General features: G+C 49.7%; 1 long non-coding RNA gene across 1 annotated transcript; it reads left to right on the forward strand.

The window, feature by feature from the left end:
* The first annotated feature begins 9,290 nt into the window (after window positions 1-9,290).
* Window positions 9,291-11,013, forward strand: LOC140221327 (uncharacterized). Its single transcript, XR_011897095.1, has 2 exons — window positions 9,291-9,836; window positions 10,055-11,013. It is a non-coding gene; the product is annotated as an uncharacterized lncRNA (long non-coding RNA).
* The last annotated feature ends 1,540 nt before the right edge of the window (window positions 11,014-12,553 follow it).

Raw genomic sequence — 12,553 nt, forward strand, 5'->3', positions numbered from 1 at the left:
AAGGGCGTGATTGGTTGGGGTGCGTGCCTCGGGCCAGGATGGCCGAACGGTGAAGACTCAAAGCAATCAGGATGCGCTCGTGCAGGTAGTCATGATTGGTTGTTTTTGCTGTTGATCCTGAGATGAGATTTTGTTTGGATGCAAGTATCAAAGTTCTAGGTGACTGACATTAGGGCCCATGCACCATGCGTGCACCAAGCCATCCCAGCTCGCGAGGGAAGGGAGATTTCTGTGGACGGAGGGATACGGGATGAGAGGGGACAAGTGAACCAGACGATGCAGGCATATGGTGCGGGTGGGGGAACCAAACTAGATCTAAGTGCACGAAACGGTGCCGGATGACCCTAGGACGATCCCCTTCCCGCTATCAATCACGCCCAAAGTCGTGTATATGGACGGTGACCAAAGTTGTACAAAACATTATCCATGATAAGCATTTTTGACCTGCCATTTCAGAATTTGCTTGGACCAGTTGCAACTTGCAACACTCATTCTCTTCTTGAGTCGCCTACTCCGCACCCTTGATCACCTTTACTAATACACAAGCTACCGAAACGTTCTATCGATGGACAGTTTGCCTGAAAAGTGAAACAACAACTTAGAATACACTAGTAGTAGTAGCTTCGGTACACATGCGCGACAGTTTTGACACTGCTTTCTTCGTGAGCTTTTTTATGGTACACAATACTAGGCTATACTGATGCTTGAAAAGGATTAATATAAAAACATTCGACGGTTAAAATTAATTGTATCCTACTGAAGACTCCACCTGTGGTATGGGTAGTATACATGAGTAGTATAGGGGTATTATGGGAAAGGTGTCGAATGGCATCATTGAAATATATGTATATATCATATCTTGATTTTATTTCTTCCTCGTCTCATGATTCACCTACCTTTATCCCGCGTACTGGCGGCGGCGATGCAGAACTCCTCGCATGAGCGGCTGTCAATTGCGGGACGGTAGCAGCGGCTCCCGCATGAACAGTGGACACTAGTTGGGAGAGCGGATATGTGACGCCCGGACTAGAGATTACTGAAGCTGAGGAGGGAACGTTCACTGAAGAAGGCGCCAACGACATGTCTCAGGCGTAGCGAGTGTTAGTTGTTATGTGTGTGTGTCGCGTGAGTATGGGTGGGCCCATGTTGGCAGTGAGGTATCGAGAACTCTGTTAAAGAGAGGAGAAGAGTCTGTAGCCGGTAACACTATTATCCATCTAAAAATACAGCACGAGCAGAGGAACCTTTCCTCGCCCGGTCTCAAATTCCCATCTCTCGATCCGATTGTTCTTCTCACGTCGCTAGCGATCGTCGGCGGCCACGGGTGCGACAGTTGGTATTAGAGATGATCCTTCCTCAGCCTGCGTCATGGGAGATCCAGTACACCGTCGGCCTTGAACTGGAACCGGAGTAAATTGGGGTAGATCTCGCTGTCTGCTGCGCAGCACCAGCGATGGGGATCGATCGACCGTAATTCCTACACCACCCTGGTTCGGCTTGCGGGTGATCCACCACGGTGCCTCCGAAACCCTCTGCCCAAACTCAGTTCATACTGGAAGCAATGGTGGCGGCGGCGGGCCAAGGCAACGAATGCTAGGACCACATGCTGAAGAGTCTGGACTTGCTCTTCGAGCGCGTGGCCGAGGTGAAGCTCACTCAGCAGCAGATGCAAGCCAATCTGGATCTCAACACCAAGGCAATTGATCAAGTGATGCGGGATAAGGATATCATGGCAAAGCAAGTGGAAGACACAGGCAAGGTGGTGGCTCAATTGCGGTTGGAGCACATGGTGGAAGAGGACCTGGGAGCAGCGTCTAGAGGCTCCTCAACTTCGACGACTCCACCTCGTCGTCGCCGGCCAGTACAACATCCACATCGACATGGTGAGCCGCCTCCAAACTGTTCAACATTTGGTTCACATCGGGAGTCTGGGGATAGACCTCATGAAAAGGGGCAGTACCCAAGATGCAATTTCTATTGTTCACTGGGGAAAATCCTAAGACCTGGAGAGATAAGGGTGAAGAATACTTTAGAATTTTCAACATTCCTGAATCTAGATGGATTACTTCAGCAACTATGCACATGGATAAGAATGCAGCTAAATGGGTACGAGTTCAAAAGCGTAAGAATGGGTTAGGCACCTGGGTACAGTTTATGGATGCAGTTGAAGCTAAATTTGGTGCTTATGATTATATCCATGCCTTGAGTGATTTACTGGAACTGAAATAGAAGGGTTCAGTGGAAGAATATGCTTCTAAATTTGAGGACCTACAGTTTCAGATTGAAATGCATAACAGTGGATATGACACCATGTTCTTTGTAACTCAGTTTACCAAAGGGTTGAAGCCAGACATTTCAGCTGCAGTGCAGTCTCAACTGCCTAAAACCATGGAAAGAGTTGTTATGCTAGCCAAGATACAACAGCAGTTATGGAAAAGCACAAGTACAAATTCCAGAAGAGTATGGGTTCTCACAGATTTTCAGTACCTTCTGTAGGCCCCAAGCCAAATGCTAAACAATTGGCACTTCCCTCTACTCTAAGCAAAGAGAGACAAAAAAGAGACTATTGCAAGGCATACAACTTATGCTATTATTGTGCCGAACCATTTGACCCAACACACTTGGCTAAGTGCACTAAAAGATCAAAAACCCATGTAAATACATTGGTATTGAATGATTTGAACGTCACATTGACAGATGAGGTGTTAGAGCATCTAGCTGTGGAAGAAGCTATAGCTGAAGAATTCTGCTCACTCTCCATCAATGCAATCTCTGGTACTGATATAGGAGAAGCTCTCAAAATCAAGGCCTTACTTAAGAACAAGGTGATGCTTATTTTGGTGGACAGTGGGAGCTCCCACAACTTTGTGAGTAGTTCTTTTCTGGCAAAGGCTAATATTCAGCCAACCCAAATGAAGCCCAAAACAGTCAAAGTGGCTAATAGGGATATGCTGATCATAGAATCTTATGTCCCAGATTTGGAATGGTGGGCTCAGGGACTTTTGCCACTAACATGAAAGTGCTAGAGATGGGAGCCTTTGATGCCATTATGGGTTATGACTGTTTGAAAACACACAGTCCCATGACTTGTCATTGGGAGAATAGGACACTGAAATTTGTAGCAAATGGGAAGAAAATTTTCTTACAAGGGATCAGGCCACCTCCCCTGGAATTGCAGGAGATCAGAGTCGAACAGTTGGCCAAATGGTGTGCTGGCAATGAAGTTGGGGCTTTTGCTATAGTGGAGACATTGGACACTACAGCAGAGCAATCTCCTCCACCTGAGGTACAGATTGTACTCTATCAGTATCAGGACATCTTTGAGGATCCAAAGACCTTACCTCCAGAAAGACCTTTGGATCACACAATTCCACTTCTTCCTAATGCTATTCCAGTCAACTCCAAACCTTATCGCTATTCACCACTTCACAAGGATGAAATTGAAAAACAAGTAAATGAGCTGTCAGCTGCGGGCCTAATCACCCCTGGCACAAGTTCATTTACATCACTAGTGCTCTTGGTGCATAAGAAAGATGGTAGTTGGCGCTTTTGCATGGATTATCATAAACTGAATGACATTACAGTCAAGAATAGATTTCCTATGCCGATCATCAATCAAATCTTGGATGAATTGGTAGGCGCTACATACTTTTCCAAGCTGGATATGCGGTCTGGTTATCATCAAGTCCGCATGAAGAAAGAAGAAGAACATAAGGCGGCTTTCAAAACACACCACATCTACTATCAATTCAAGGTAATGCCATTTGGTCTCACAAATGCGCCAGCTACATTTCAATGCATTATGAACACCGTGCTGGAACCTTTTCTCAGAAAATTTGTCTTAGCGTTTCTAGATGATATCCTCATATATAGTCCAGATCTGGAGTCCCATGTGCAGCATCTCAGGATGGTTTTGGACAAATTGAGAGAACATAAGTTGTACATGAAACTTAGTAAGTATTCTTTTGCTCAAAGCCAATTAGCTTACCTTGGACATATCATTACTGAAAAAGGTGTAGCTGCTGATCCTAGTAAAATTGAGTCAATGGTGAACTGGCCTATCCTAAATTCTATCACTGAACTTCGTGGTTTCCTTGGCTTGACTGGTTACTATAGGAAGTTTATACACCACTATGAGATATTGGCCAAACCTCTTACCAATCTGTTAAGGAAGAAGCAGTTTGAATGGTCCCATGTGGCACAACAAGCTTTTGTTCAGTTGAAACACACCATGATTTCTACTCCAGTCTTAGCTATTCCAGATTTTGCCCTACCATTCATAGTGGAGACCAATGCTTGTGATCTAGGAATAGGGGCTGTATTGATGCAAAATGACCAACTAGTTGCATACTTAAGCAAGGCCTTGGGACCACTACATCAAAAGCTATCCATTTATGAAAAGGAATTCTTAGTCCTCATTATGGCAGTGGAGACATGGCGCCCATACTTGCAGAGGCAGGAGTTCATTATCAGGACAGATCGCAAGAGCCTCTCACATTTAACTGAGTAGAATTTGCACTTTGAAATGCAAAGAAAAGCAATAACTCGACTTATGAGGTTGCAATTCAAAGTGGTGTACAGAAAAGGTAAGGAAAACTTGGCAGTTGATGCTCTCTCAAGGGTCTGTCATTAATGGCCATCCAAGCTGTTTCTGAAGTCACACCATTGTGGGTCCAAGAAGTGTTGAATGCTTATGCCACTGATCCACAAGCACAAAGCTTATTAACCAAATTAGCCATTTGTAGTCCTGATGAAGAAGGCTATTCTTTGAAAAAAGGATTGATCAAATGCAAAGACAAAGGATTGATCAAATAAGAATACAAAGTCTAGATAGCTAACAATTTAGCACTGCAAACAAAACTGATAGCTGCTATGCATTCTAGTGCAGTGGGAGGTCACTCTGAGGTAAAGGCCACATATCAGAAAATTAAGAAACTTTTCCAATGGAAGGGGCTTAAGAGAGATGTAGAGAATTATGTAAAGCAATGTCAAATCTACCAACAAGCCAAGCATGAGAATACCCACCCTGCTGGACTCCTCCAACCACTACCTATACCACAAGGAGCTTGGCAGGACATTACTATGGATTTTGTGGAAGGATTGCCTCCATCTGAAGGGTTCAATGCTATCCTTGTGATTGTGGATAGGTATACCAAGTATGCTCATTTCATACCTCTTAAACATCCTTTCACAGCTTCAACTGTTGCTAGATTGGTCCTGGATCATGTGGTGAAACTCCATGGAATGCCAAAATCCATTGTGACAGACAGGGACAGGGTGTTCACAAGTACATTTTGGCGTGAGTTATTTTCTCTATTTGACACTACATTACTAAGAAGCTCAGCATATCACCCACAAACCGATGGGCAAACGGAGAGGGTCAATTAGTGCCTTGAGATGTATTTGTGTTGTGCAGTGCATGATTCCCCAAAAAAGTGGAAGGCTTGGTTATCTTTAGCCGAGTTGTGGTACAATTCCTCTTATCATACAACTATTGGGTGCTCTCTATTCAAGGCCCTGTATGGGTATGAAGCCAACTCTGGAGTCACTGTACCTAGGACTGACCGAGAGCCCTCAGAGGTAGTGGAATTGATTCAGGACAGGGAAGCCCAGCTTACTAATCTGAAACACTGCCTGGCAGCTGCACAAAACCGCATGAAGATGCAAGCTGATCGCCATCGTGTTGATAGGCAGTTTCAAGTTGGGGAACAGGTGTTATTGAAGTTGCAGCCTTGCACACAACACTAAGTGGTCAGCCGACCGTTTCCTAAACTGGCTTTCAAGTTCTTTGGTCCTTTTCGTGTGCTGATCTTTTCCAGAGCAGCTGCTTACAAGCTCGAACTACTTGACAACAGTTTGATTCATCTAGTGTTTCATGTCTCACAATTGAAACCTTTCACCCCAAATTACACTCCTGTCTCACAATTGAAACCCTTCACCTCAAGTTACACTCCTGTGTTTTCTGATCTCACCAAGCTGCAGGATCTCAGTGCCTAAGACCTGGAACTTTAGCAGGTGTTGGAGAGGAGGCTGGTAAAGAAGGGCAATGCTGCAATCCCTCAAGTGCTGATCAAATGGTGTAACATACCAACTACATCAGCTACCTGGGACATAACATACCAACTACATCAGCTACCTGGGAAGACTGGTACGTGGTTGCCTGGGGACAGGCAACATCTCCGGCGGACGGAGGTGTGACGCCCGGACTGGAGACTACTGAAGCTGAGGAGGGAATGTTCACTGAAGAAGGCGCCAACGACATGTCTCAGGCGTAGCAAGTGTTAGCTATTATGTGTGTGTATCGCATGAGTATAGGTGGGCCCGTGTTGGCAGTGAGATAGCGAGAACTCTGTTAAAGAGAGGAGAAGAGTCTGTAACGAGTAACATTATTATCCATCTGAAAATACAGAATAAGCATAGGAACCTTTCCTCATCTGGTCTCAAATTCCCATCTCTCAATCCGATTGTTCTTCTCACGTCGCCGGCGATCGTCGGCGGCCACGGGTGCGACAGGATCCCGGCGAGCGGCGAGTGCCCAATCGGTGCGTCTGGATTGGGGCAGCGCTTGACACATGACTGCGCATAATTATAAACAATCCGATCCCTCACGAACGATTACACATCATCGCTATCGTCTTTCCGATCGACTCATTGTAGAAATACAAAATAAGTCGCGATGCCATCCCTTGTCTGGTTGCTAATGCTACATGTACATGCATAAAAGTAGAATCTTTAATTGTCTCGCTACATATACATACACATGCATGCTTGTGCCTGAATCACGACCCTTCGGTGGCACTGCTTGAAGCAGGCTCCCAATCGAACTAGGGCTGCGGCGGCACAGGGACGCCGGCCCCCTGGCAGGTGGCCGGCAGGGACGCCACAGGAAGTAGGGCGGCCGCCACAGGAAGTAGGACGGCACTGATTCTGACGAAAGGCAACCGCGAAATGCATGCTCATCGCTCGTCGATCGTCGTGAGCACCCAACCTTCGTCATGGGCGATCTGCATTTTCAGCCCCACAACCATTACTTAATCGTGTTCAACAGAAACACAAACCATCACATAATCGAGCGCGAGGAAGAAGACGAGAGCAGCTTAGATTAGAGAAGATCAGCGAAGTTTAACACAAACCGTCTTGACAAACGCGAGAAATCAAATGCATAGAGATCCGTCTCCCTTTATTGACACCATCACTAAACTGAGCTGCTATAGCTGATCAGCATGAGCTCGCCACCCAGAAAAAGCTACTACGACCAAAGGAACAGAAGGACGCTCAGGCTCAGGCGGCGGCGCGCCGACGGAGAGGGGCGAACATCAGCGACTTGACCAGGCGGCCGGCGGCGGCGAAGATGGCGCCGACGGCGTCGGCCATGACTCGCGCTTCGAGGGCAGCGTCGTCGGGGTGGAACCTGACCCCTGATGCGCCAGCCGGTCCACAAGCCGGCGAGGAAAAAGGGCAGGTAGAAGAGCACGAGCTCCAGGATCGAGTCGAACGTGATCCCCTCGTCGGTGAAGGTGACCATCGTCGGCGGCGGCGGCGGCGGGTGGGACCGTGGGAGGGCTGCTGTGGATGCCGAGGAGAGGAGATTGCTCGGCGCGGTGTAGGGAGTGTGCAGTGGGAGGGAGGGACAGAAGAGCGAGGGAGAGCTCCATTTAACCGCGGCGGGCGATGCCGACCCGTTCACCCACCCACCCATGGAGCACGGATCTGCCCCGGCATTGACCCGGCGAGGATGCGGTCGCGGTGGCGTTACCCGAGGCCGGCATCGGCATGGGCGGCCGAGCTGTGCGCGCTGTCCATTCTCGTTGCCGGGTTTGGCAAAGGGGAGAGCGGGGAGAGGACGCGGATGGGGCCGCCCCGGAAGAGGAAAGGAGAGGACGGTCACGGAGAAGGATGCCTTGCCTCCTACGTCCTGCAGTCCTGCTACCGCGCAGGCTCGCCGCGCGCTAGGAGCCTTTTCAGGTGCCTGTGACGATATGGCTTGCTACGGGATTCGATTAACCACTCGAGTACGCGGATCTCACGATAACAGTGTCTACAGGCACATCGAGCAGCAGCTCGCCGCCGTTCCATCACCAGGAGTACAAATAGTAGACGCCACCGACTGGGTCAACTACTTCGACACCCAGCTCGGCCCATAGTATAAGCAGTTGGGCCTCTTTATCCTCCTGAGCCTTTTCTCCATATTCGCTTCCTTCTCTTGGCCCTCGTCAGCAGAAGCAGCAGCATCTTCAGCATGTACAGGTTCACCGCTCGCCGTCACGGTAGCCGGTACCGTGACAGCGCCCCACTCCACCATAGCTCGGAGCACAAAGCAGCCAGCGGTGGCCACTGGGACGACGACACGATGAAGGCGTGTAATTGAAGGAGCTCGTCACCGAGGAGGGAGCTAGCAGCTAGGTGGATTAATGCAACCGGCGAGCACGGTGCAGCGCGTTCCTTTTTATCACGGCCAACAACCCTCTCGGCGCCTGCTTGTACATACAGCAAGGGTCTGGCCAGGTTGCCATATTGGGAAAGGTAGCTTTCACTCGTGGCCTACGCTATGACCCTGACCTAAGTCCTCTACACATGCTGTGCTCGTTATTCCACTACTAGAAAAATAATCTCTTATCCCGAGTCTTAGTACCTCTTGTCACATGTTAGTATTAGTACCGGGTCCTCCGCCGTAGTCCTTTAGTACTGGGTGGGGGTCCACCCGGTACTAAAAGTCACCCTTTACCCTTTAGTACCGGGTGGAGCCACCACCGGGTACTAAAGGCTTTAATACCGGGTGGGAGCTCCACCCGGTACTAAAGGGGGACTAAAGGTACTAAAGGGGGACCTTTAGTACCAGGTGGGAACCTCACCCGGTACTAAATCCCCCCGGCCCCCCCGCACGCTGCTCATCCCTCTCTCTCCGCGTAGTACTGGCCGGCTCTTATCCGATCCTCTTCCTCCTCCTCCTCCTCCTCCTCCTCCTCCTCTCTCTCTCACACACACAAAGTCTCCTCCTCTACTGCCTCCCCTCCCCTTCCCCCTCCGCTCGCCCCTCACTAGCGGTGGGGCGAGGTGAGGTGGCGGCGGCGTCGACAGCGGGGTGGGGCGGCAGGCGGAGGCGGATGTAGAGCGGTGGGGCGAGGCGGAGCAGCGGGGCGACGGACGGAGGGGCGGAGGGAGGTGGAGAGGGGCGGAGGGAGGCGAAGTGGCGGGGTGGAGGGAGGCGAAGTGGCGGGGTGGAGGGGGCGGCGGAGGGGCAGCGGGAGGCGGAGCGACAGGGCAGAGGGAGGCGGAGGGGGTCAGCGGAGGGGCGGGGCCGGTGGCGGGGTTGGGGGATTTTTATTTTTTTAATTTTGCAACACCCCCTCTAGCATCGGATTGTTAGTACGAGTTGCACAACTAAGTACTAGAGGAGGATTTTTTTAACGATAGTAAAGGCATTTTCTCTAGTAGTGTTCATAAAAAATTGATTCCTCGTGATGCGAGCCGTGACCGTCCCTTCCCTGAGGGAAAGTCTCCATGAATCATGCATGTGACCTCCCTGGCGACCAAAGAGGGAAGAAGGCAGGCGTCGACTGTTATAAGCCGGCCGGCCTGTTAGAGCACGCGTGTACTGTAAAGCCAGCAACCCATCCCACCACTCCAGATCGACCGGAGATACCCAGAGGAACCACACCGGCGGGAGCTAGAGAGCAGAGATGGAGGAGGTGGCCGAGGGTCAAGCCGGCGGAAACCGCCGGCCAGCGGCGAAGGTAAGCCGCCGGCGCCGCGCTGGACGTAGAGCGTCGGAGGAGGCCGCTGATGACACGACGGGGGCTGGTGAAGGCGGCAACCACCCCGCCGCCGCCGACACCGTGAGCTAATTCTTCCACTGTTGTGATCCCTATCCATGCTCTTTTTTTTTTCCTGATCTCGGGCTTTCAACTCGATCTGCATGCTGGATCATGTGTTCTGAAACTTCTGATCTTGAAAAGAAAAACCCTACTCATCGATCTGTAGCAAATGTGTGATCTGATTCCTTCGTTCTTTTCCGATCACTGGGGTTTTGTTGAATGTTCTTTGTGCTCATCAGCGTGCCGACGACGAAGAGGATGAGCCGGACGAAAAGTACCTGGAGAGGATGTCGGGCTCGCTGCTGCCGTGGTCGACGCTCCTCATGTTAGCCAAGGCCCGGCCCTTCATCAATCCGCCGGCCTGGCTGTAGCGGGCCTGGGAGGCCGGCGGCGAGACGGAGCTCCTAGCCGCCCGCCTCTACGAGTCCCTCAGCGCGGCCTCATACTAGGTAACATCAAGCACAACTTCATTATCTCAGAAAACATACTGAAATGACAAGCGGTGCTGACGAAACGACGACGGTGTTGCGGACGAAGCGTCCCAGACCACGCCGCAACGCCCACGCCCTGCCCGACAAGGCGTGATGAGCGAGCGCGCATGTGAAGCTTTCCTTCTCTCCCCATACACATAGCGTAGAGGAGTGGAGGCAACCTCCATATTTAAGTTGGTCATCCTCCTCCTCTACTAGCAATATGGGACTAAAGGTTTGCACCACTCCAACCACTTGCTCATGCCACATAGATCTTTAAGATTTATTTGGAATTTTTGAAATTGGAATGGACCAAGCCCATTATTTCACCACGGTTCACGGTGGTGGGCGTCGCTGGCGGCCTCCGTCGTGGGCGCCGGCGCCTCCGGCGACTGGCACGAGGCGGCGGCGTCGGCGTTCCTGCCGCTCGTGCCGGCCGCGGCCACCGCGGTCTCCTTCGTCCTCGGGAAGCTCAAGGAGCTGGTCGGAGAGCTGTTTCGTGGCTGATGATGATTCGCTTGGAAGAATATCGTCGTGGTTGTATGCGAGCATTATTGCAGATTTGCAGTTGTCTTGTCCTAGTTCATTTCGTCAGTTTAGTTCTGCTGTCAGTTCATCTAGGTCTAGGTGGTTCTGCTGTCAGTTCATCTACTAGGTCTGGATGATGCTCTCGATTAGTACCAGTTTGTAATCTCTGATGAAAGCATGAAACTTGATCGTTGCTACGAGTCAAGCCCTTCAGCCGCTCAACCCGACAATTGCTCGCAGCACAAAGGGTATGTCGCTCCATTCGGCTGAAATTAGATGGTTGCAAAGAGCGATGGCCTCAAACGGGCTTAAATTGGGAGAGAAAGCACAAATCGACTTGGGGGCCGGTTACAACAGGGCGAGCACACGTACGATCATCCGATGAGGGCGAAACGCGAGCATCCAGAGCCAGAACTCGAGGCTGGAGCCGTCGTCGTCGTCAAGAGAGGCCATCGCAATTTGCAACTACGACACGAAAAGGCGTGGAAGGAGCTCAGCAACAAGGTGAATGCAGCGGCCGGTGAGCACTGTGCAGCGGCCGCGTGCTCGTCGGCGCCTTGTACAGCAAGGTACTGGCCAGATTAGGAAACTAGTAGGTTCCACTTGCTTCCACCAGGCCGGCAAAGACGCCGGAGAAGATGAGCCTACGCTTGGCTTGGGTACGGTGCCACCACTGTAGTGGTGCTTTCACTCATCGCCCGCTCTCTCACCACCGGGATGCTATCCTACTGCACACCTTGTCACCTTTGATCACTACTGAAGCGACTCAAAGTCTGTACGGGCCATGACCAAAGTTCTACAAAGATAGGTGCGGGTAGCATATACAATTGTGCAATCCAAATTTATTAATTTCACTACAAGATATACAGTCATTCCCAACAGTTTTTAATGAGTGGCCAACAGTTTTGATGCTTTAATTTCTACTACTTTTCCTCGAATGGCCGACAGTTTATATAGTGTAATTTGTCTTTTTCCTAAAAGTTTTATCAAATCACCCGCAATGTAATCCCCACAAACTCATTTCCCACAGTTACTAGAAACCGTTGGCCATTTGTAAAGAAACTGCTGGGAAAAAATATTCTTGTAGTGTTTGGCCCAAAACACAACGGCGCGATCCGGATTTGATTTCGGATGCTCTGCTTTTTTTAAAGAAAAAATGAGCTGGTAGAAGCGCTGCCAATTATATTAAGAAGAAGGAGGCTTCGAGATGGGCAAGTACTATTAATTACAACACGTCACGCCTATTCATAAATCACACATACAGAATACATAATAGGTAGTTAATACAAAGTCGCTAGCGCCGAGAGGACAAAGAGGGAAGAAGGCATGTGGTGATGGGGTACTGACCAGAGCAACCGGGGTGTGATTATGTCTCAATGCAGGTGACAAACCTGTAGTTGTCGCCTTCTATCGGCAGTATCCGGTGGGCCGTTTTTTAGCCCAACAATTATCGCACATAAGACTATTTTTGTTAACTGTTTGCACGCTTAGCGTGCTCCATTGGCTATTTTCGAGCTGGTGTATGCATGCAAGAAGAAATAAAACTGATGATGTCATCTTACTTTCAAACTAAAAAAGCTATAAATCTTACACCGAACATCAAAATTAAATTCCAATTGCACCATTGGGTTTGTTATAATAAAACCTTCACAACAAGATCCAACTTGACTATATTTAGATGAAACTTTTTATTCATATTTTTTAATCAAGGTTGCATATTTTCTGCAAGACACGAACGCG

This window comes from Setaria viridis, chromosome 1 (genome assembly GCF_005286985.2).
Source record: "Setaria viridis chromosome 1, Setaria_viridis_v4.0, whole genome shotgun sequence".
Classification (NCBI taxonomy): Eukaryota; Viridiplantae; Streptophyta; class Magnoliopsida; order Poales; family Poaceae; genus Setaria; species Setaria viridis.